At 41.8% G+C, this 8,453-nt stretch overlaps 1 non-coding gene across 1 annotated transcript; it reads right to left on the reverse strand.

Annotated features, from left to right (window-relative positions):
- Nucleotides 1-530: 530 nt before the first annotated feature.
- On the reverse strand, nucleotides 531-637 carry LOC112780904 (small nucleolar RNA R71). Its single transcript, XR_003191711.1, has one exon. It is a non-coding gene; the product is annotated as a small nucleolar RNA R71 (small nucleolar RNA).
- Between the last annotated feature and the right edge of the window lie 7,816 nt (nucleotides 638-8,453).

The raw sequence follows: 8,453 nt of genomic DNA on the forward strand, positions 1-8,453 counted from the left end.
CAAACTTGCTAGTATTCGATCCTGAGATTGAAAGAACTATTTCACGAATAAGGCAAGCTCGGCGTCGGTTAGTCCTCTCTGAGGGCGGATCTAAAACGTCACTTAAGAAAGAAACCAGCCCCCATTCTACTGATTTGGTTGATTTACGTGCAGGTAACATGGCAGCAGCTAGGAGAGTTACTATCTAGGAGGCTGGAGCCCCTGATTTTACAATGCAACCATTTCAAGCGCATCACCCAGCGGTGGCTACAGACTTTGAAATAAAGATCGCACTGCTCAATTTGATGCACAAGTTTCATGGCTTGCCTGCTCAAGAGCCTATCAAGCACCTGAGAGATTTTCAAGCAGCCTGTTCTACTGTCAGGCGTGATAGTGCAGATAAAACTTCAATTTTGCTGAAAGCCTTCCCGTTTTCTCTTGAGGGAAAGGCAAGAGAGTGGGACTACACTCAACCCGTAGCAACTATATCCAACTGGGATACACTCAGAAGAGAATTTTTGGAAAAGCTCTTTCCAGCTGAAGTTACTGATAAACTGAGGAAAGACATTTCCATGATTGTTCAGGATGAATCTGAGACTCTCTATGAATATTGGGAGCGCTTCAATAATCTTCTGGAAGCATGCCCCCACCATATAATTGACAAGATAGTGTTACTCGGTTACGTCACACAGGGCATGAGGCCCCAAGATAAGACCACATTGGAAAGTGCTAGCAATGGGTCTATGAAAAAGTACAAGACCACTAACGAGGCATGGCAATTGATCAGCGACTTAGCTGAATCTACTCGGAATCACAGGCAGAAACAAGGCCGTTCAAAAGCCGTGAAATGACCAACTTGCTGAAACAGATGCAATTGAATCAACAACAAGTTCAGCAAGCTCAACCTTCTCCACCACAGCAAAACCAACAGTTAGTCCCACAGAGAGTTTGCGGAATCTGTGCTGATTATAGCCACTATACTGATGAATGTCCGCAGCTCCAGCAGGAAGACAACACCGTGGCAGCCACTCATAACTTCTATGACCGCCCCAACCAAGGGTACAATCAAGGTGGCAACTACAACCATGGATGGCAGGACAATTCTAACCAGAATTGGAGGGACAACAACAACAGAGGAGGCAGAGAAAATCAGGGAGATCAGAGGTGGAATAATAACAACAACAGGCAGCAGAACCAGAACCAGCCTTATAGAGCACCTCACTTAAGACAGTCCCAAGGACCACAGAATATCCAACAGCAGACTTCTCAAATTACTTATCTTTCCTCATCTTCTAATGATGATTTACTACAATCTATCGATCGGAGACAACAGACCATGGAAAATAACATTAATGCCACTCTAAATGGTCTGAACGCTACTTTGCAAGCTCTTGTCTCACAGATTGGATCAATGAATAACTCCAATAACCAACCTTTGAGCTCCAGTGGAATTCCCTCTCAACCATTACCCAATCCCAAGGGTGGCATTAATGCCATCACCTTGAGGTCTGAAACCACACTGCAGGAGAGGAATCAGGAGGAGCCAAGTCTACCAGAACACACCTCAACTGAAGAGGTCGTGGAAATAGAAGATGCTGAAGAGGAAGAGGACATACAGGACATAGCTGAAAAAGAAGAAGTTCAACCACAGGAGGAAGCACCATAGGGCGCAGATACTGCAGAAGACATCACTCCTATCCCATTTCCACAACTTGCAAGGAAGCCCAGGAAGTAGTTGGAACCGGATCCCAAAATGGTAGAGATATTCAAAAAGGTTGAGGTAACTGTTCCTCTTTTTGATGTTATTCAACAGGTACCTAAATATGCAAAGTTTCTAAAAGATTTATGTATACATAAAGACAAAATTAATGAATTAGAAACTATTCCTTTAGGTAGTTCCATATCTGCTTTAATGGGAGGTTTACCTAAAAAGTGTAGTGACCCAGGTCCTTGTATAGTTAATTGTATTATTGGTGGTGTGATAATTTCTGACTTCATGTGTGACTTAGGAGCATGTGTGAGTATAATGCTTTTGTCTATATATGATATTTTGAGGCTCCCTCCCTTAAAAAGGTCGGCAACTCGTTTTGTGTTAGCAGATAAAAGCATTATTATAGTGGTTGGAGTTGCTGAAGATGTATTAGTGGGCATTAAGGGACTTACATTCCCCACTGATTTTTATATTCTGGAGATGCCCCAAAATGACTCAGAGAAACCATCATCAATCCTACTTAGAAGACCATTCCTGAAGACACCAAAGTTCAAATTGGATGCTTTTTCAGGAACATACTCTTTTGAAATTGATGGCCGATTAGTAAGTTTCAACCTGAATGGAGTTATGAAGCACCCTCCAGAAGATCATTCTATCTTCCAGTGTGACATCATAGATGAAACTGTAGCTGAAGTTCACCAGGAGGAATTAGAGGAGAAGCACACAGGACAAGGTCCAAGTGTGGGGACATTCTCAGAGGACAATGACAGTGCTTTCCCATTGTTGCCAGCTCCAAACAACCCCAGAGCCTGACCATGACCAGAAGTTAGAATTAAAACCCCTTCCTCTACACCTCAAATATGCTTACCTTAAGGACAAGCAAAAGTGTCCAGTTATCATTGCAAGGAAACTCACTTCTCAACAAGAAGAGCAGTTACTAAGGGTGTTGAGGAGGCACAAGAAGGCAATTGGGTGGAGTTTGGAAGATATAGTAGGTATCAACCCTCAAGTATGTGAGCACAGAATATTTTTAGAAGAGGGAGCAAGGCCCGTTCGTCAACCCCAGAGAAGACTGAACCCCACTATCTTAGAGGTTGTCAAAAAGGAAGTGACCAGACTACTGGAGGCAGATATCATCTATCCCATCTCAAACAGTGAATGGGTAAGCCCAGTACAAGTAGTACCAAAGAAGTCTGGAGTCACTACAGTGAAGAATGAGCATGGAGAGCTCATACCAACCAGAGTACAGAACACTTGGAGGGTCTGCATTGACTACAGACGCCTCAACCAAGCAACCCGTAAGGATCACTATCCTCTTCCATTCATTGATCAAATGCTGGATCACCTGTCAGGTAAATCACATTATTGTTTTCTAGATGGTTACACAGGTTATTTCCAGATTCATATAACTCCTGAGGATCAGGAAAAGACTACTTTTACATGTCCTTTTGGGACTTATGCTTACAAGAGAATGCCCTTTGGCTTGTGCAATGCACCAGCTACCTTCCAAAGGTGCATGATGAGTCTTTTCTCTGATCTTATTGAGGACTGTATGGAAGTTTTTATGGATGATTTTAGTGTTTATGGCGATTCCTTTAGCCTTTGCTTAGATGGATTATCTAGAGTATTAGATAGATGTGTCAGTACAAACTTTGTATTAAATTTTGAAAAATGTCACTTTATGGTTAAACAAGGGATTGTACTAGGACATGTTGTGTCTAATACTGGCATTTCTGTAGATCCAGCAAAGGTGGATGTTATTTCTAGTTTACCTTACCCCTCTTCTGTGAGGGAAGTCCGCTCATTCCTTGGCCATGCAGGTTTTTACAGGAGATTCATTAAGGACTCCAGTAAGGTGGCACTTCCTTTATCCAGACTACTGCAGAAGGATATTGAGTTCGAGTTCAGTGAAGATTGCAAACAAGCATTTGATAAGCTGAAGACCGCCCTGACTCAAGCTCCAATTGTGAGAGGATCGGACTGGAGCCAGCCATTCGAAATAATGTGCGACGCTTCCAACCATGCAGTAGGAGCAGCATTGGCTCAGCGTGAAGGTAAGGATCCTTTTGTTATTGCTTATGCCTCTAAAACTCTAGATGCAGCACAGTCCAATTACATTACTACTGAGAAAGAGCTTCTTGCTATTGTTTTTGCTCTGGATAAATTCCGAGCCTATTTACTTGGTACGAAGGTAGTAGTGTACTCAGACCACGCAGCTCTAAAGTATCTATTAGCTAAAAGGAGTCCAAACCAAGGCTTATATGTTGGATACTGCTATTACAAGAATTTGATTTAGAAATTAAGGATAGGAGTGGTAACCAGAATTTAGTGGCAGACCACTTGAGTCACTTTGAGCACATTTTAGATGACCCCACTCCTATAGCTAATAATTTCCCATTTGATAACCTACAAGCAGTATCCGAGGTAGCCCCTTGGTATGCACCTGTAGCTAATTATCTAGTTAGCCGCTGATGACAAGTCATCTTAGCCTAGTTTCACTAGTCTTTTTCTCTTGTTTTCATTTAGTTTTATGCACTTTCTTGCATTATAAATTAGCCATTTGAATTGAAATTGCATGGCTTCCTTAAATCAATCAACCACCTTTTAATTGATACAAAATCATGAGGTTCAAGCTAACTTTAGTTGATAATTAATTGATTTATAAACCTTGTGAATTTTGTGATACTTTGATTGGTTGTTTTGATTACTTGTAGGTGAAGAAAGGAAACAAAAGGTATGCCAACATTATGGAAGAAGGTTGCAAGAATGGGTTTGAGAAAATGGAATTCACGTTTGAGCTAACGTTTGCCTCAAACGTCAACTCAAACGTGAGTAGCAGTTGAAGAACACCCTGGGGAAAAGCCAACGTTTGCGCCAACGTTTGCCTCAAACGTTGAGGTCAAACGTTGGCTGAAGAATGAAGCTCCTGGAAAGCAACGTTTGCCTCAAACGTGAGGTCAAACATTGGCTCCAAAAGAGAAGAGAATTGAAGCTCCTGGGAAGGCAACGTTTGCGCTAACGTTTGCCTCAAACGTGAGGTCAAACGTTGGCGCCAAAGAGAAGAGAAATGGCATCCCTGGAGGCAGCAACGTTTGAGCCAACGTTTGCCTCAAACGTGAGGTCAAACGTTGGCTCCAAAAAGAAGAGAGTTGGAGCTCCTGGGCACAGCAACGTTTGAGCCAACGTTTGCCTCAAACGTGAGGTCAAACGTTGGCGCCAAACAGCATGAAGGGGCATACTTCCAACAAGAATAACTTGAGTTGTAGATGTCCAATTGAGGTGATTCCAAGTGGGTTAGAAAGCTGACATTCAGAGCTTTCCAACTATATATAATAGTCTCTATTGGCACAAAATTGGCAACGCAACAAGAGGACAAAGTAGCCCCCAAGAAGCATACAAAAAGGGAGGTCCACGTTTGAGCTCACGTTTGACCTCAAACGTTGGCTCAAACGTGGAGGACAACAAATGGACTTGGCTGCATAATTCGACACAAGTGACGTTTGAGTCAACGTTTGCCTCAAATGTTGGCTCAAACGTGAATGGTTCATGGCCCGGTTCACTAATGGATTTCTTCCCAACACCAAGAGCAATCAACGGAGGCTACTATCAACCCAATTCCATCAAGACTAAAGGCCCAATTCAAGGCTTAATGATCATTGGAAGAAAGTGTATAAATAGCTTAGGATTTGAAGTTTTTAGAGAGCTTCCTTTTGAGAATTTTCAATACTTGCAGTAGAGAGCTCACCTTAGTAGTCGCTTTTAGAATTTGAGAGTCCCTGGGAAGGAGAATTGAATTCTCTTCCTCTGGGTTGTTTTTGTTTTCTTTTCTACACACTTTGTCTGAGTCTTGAGTGTTGAGAATTGAAGGAATTCTGTTTCAATCTCACCTTGAGATCTCTCTGTTTTGATTTACTGCATCATTGAGAATTTGCGATTTCACTTCTTTTCTTCAACTGCTGGATCTTTACTTTTCTTGCAATTGAATTCTAAATTTAGATCTAGGAAGGTATTGAGATCTAGACTTGGTTATCTAGTCTCTTGGGTCCTGAGATCTGGAGTTTTCATTTTAATTTCTCTGTTGAACGCTTCTTCAAGCAATTTACGTTTCCAGTTGAGATCCGTTTCATTTTAATTCCTCTTTTACTTATCTACCTGTTGAGATTTACTTTTCTGTGTTTAATTTCTGCAATTCCACATCCCTAACCCATTTACAATTCAAGCCATTTACATTTCTTGCACCTTAAGATTCAAGCCATTTACATTTCTTGCAATCTAAGTTTCTGCAATTTATATTACTTGCACTTTAAGATTCCGCTTATTTACTTTCTTTGCTCTTTAATTTCCTGCAATTTACCCTTCTCCCTTTATTTTCCATGCAATTTAAATTCTGGTAATCACAAATCACTCAATCAACTCTTGATTTGCTTGACTAAATCAACCACTAAACTAAAATTGCTCAATCCTTCAATCCCTGTGGGATCGACCTCACTCACGTGAGTTATTATTACTTGATGCGACCCGGTGCACTTGCCGGTGAGTTTTGTGTCGGATCGTTTTCCGCACATCAAGTTTTTGGCGCCGTTGCTGGGGATTGAAATAGATTGACAATGATTACATGAAGTGGAGATCTAGATCAAGCACTTTTTCTTTTCTGATTCTTTAATCTTGGACTAACCCACTAACTGTTCGAATTTTTGCTTAAACTAAACTTCATTCTAGCAATAGATTGAAGTGTTATTGTTGGTGTTTCTTTTGATTGTTTGTATGTCAGGTACAGGGAGATCCATTCCTGTTTTATCTGAAGCTGACCAGAGAACTCTTAGAAGGTTAAGGAGAGCTGAAAGAGGGAAAAATATTGTTGGAGAAGAAGAATCTGAGGAAGAATATCACGAGATGGAAGGAGATACATCTAATCCAGGAGAAGGAGTTAACAATCACCCACAACAGAGGAGAGTATTGGCCTCCTACACCTTTGCAAATGCTAGACATTGTGGAAGCAGCATTCTCACCCCTAATGTCAATGCAAATAACTTTGAACTGAAGCCACAACTCATCACATTGGTCCAAAACAACTGCTCGTTTGGGGGAGGATCATTGGAGGACCCAAATCAACATCTATCTACCTTCTTAAGGATTTGTGACACTGTCAAATCCAATGGTGTGAATCCTGAAACTTATAAGCTCCTGCTGTTCCCGTTCTCATTAAGGGACAAGGCCACACAATGGCTTGAAACTTTTCCCCAAGGAAGCATCACTAGTTGGGATGACTTGGTAACCAAATTTCTAGCCAAATTCTACCCACCCCAAAGAGTCATCAGGCTGAAAACCGAGGTGCAGACATTCACACAATTAGATGCCGAATCCTTGTATGAAGCATGGGAGAGGTACAAAGCCTTAATCAGAAAGTGTCCCCCAGAGATGTTCAATGAATGGGACGTGCTGCAAAATTTCTATGAAGGCCTGACATTGAAATCTCAAGAGGCATTAGATCATTCTGCTGGAGGTTCACTACAACTGATGAAAACTGCTGAAGAAGCCCAGAATCTTGTTGACATGGTGGCTAATAATCAGTATTTCTTTGCGCATCAAAGGCAACGCCAACCATCACAAAGGAGAGGAGTAATGGAATTAGAAGGAGTGGACTCAATCTTGGCTCAAAACAAGATGATGCAGCAGCAAATTCAACAACAATTTGAGCAAATGGCTAAGAGGATTGATAGTCTCCAAGTTGCAGCAGTTAACACAAGCCAACCATCATCCACATGGGGGCAAAATGAAGAGACTCAAGAGGAGCAGCAGCAAGAACAAGTCCAGTACATGCACAACCAAAATTCTGGACAGAATGAAGTGTATGGAGACACATACAATCCATCCTGGAAGAACCACCCGAACCTCAGATGGGGAGATAATCACAACCAGAACCAACAACCATGGCAGAGGAACTCAAACCAAAACACTTCAAGAAACAACCAAAACCACAACCAGCAGCAAACTAACCAAAACCCTTACAAAAAGCCTCAAAACAACCACCCCAACCATTACCAATCCAATAACCAACTCACAAACCAAAATACCCACCACCCACCATTCACATCTCACAACCCACCACAAGCATCACCTGAATCTCAAAGACTCACCAACTTGGAAACATTGATAGACAAAATGTGGAAACACCAGGAAATGACAACCAAGAATCATGAAGCCTCCATGAAGAGCCTAGAGAGGCAAATTGGGCAAATCTCCAAACAGATTTCTGTTGAGAGACCTTCAAGCTCACTGCCGAGTGACACAATCCCAAATCCTAAGGAAGAATGCAAGGCAATACAATTAAGAAGTGGGAGAACATTGATGAGCAACAATGACACCACAAAGAAGCCTGTGGAAAGCAGCAAAAAGCCAACAGATACAGAGAAAGCCAATGATCAAAATATGGTGTCAAACAAGAACACAGAGAACCCCAAAAGAAAAAAAGACCAGCCAATCAATACACATGAGAGAGAGGAAGAAGCACAGAAAAAGGAGAAAGTCTTCATTCCTCCGCTGCCATACCCACAGAGGTTCAACAAAGAAACCAAAGATCAACACTTCCACAAATTCCTGGAAACTTTCAAGAAACTGGAAATCAACATTCCCCTGGCTGAAGCATTGGAACAGATGCCCTTATATGCCAAGTTCTTGAAGGAACTCATTAACAAGAAAAGAAGCTGGCTGGAGAAGGAGACTGTACTTCTCTCTGAAGAATGCAGTGCACTCATCAGAAAAG

This window comes from Arachis hypogaea, chromosome 19, assembly GCF_003086295.3.
Source record: "Arachis hypogaea cultivar Tifrunner chromosome 19, arahy.Tifrunner.gnm2.J5K5, whole genome shotgun sequence".
NCBI classification, from domain to species: domain Eukaryota; kingdom Viridiplantae; phylum Streptophyta; class Magnoliopsida; order Fabales; family Fabaceae; genus Arachis; species Arachis hypogaea.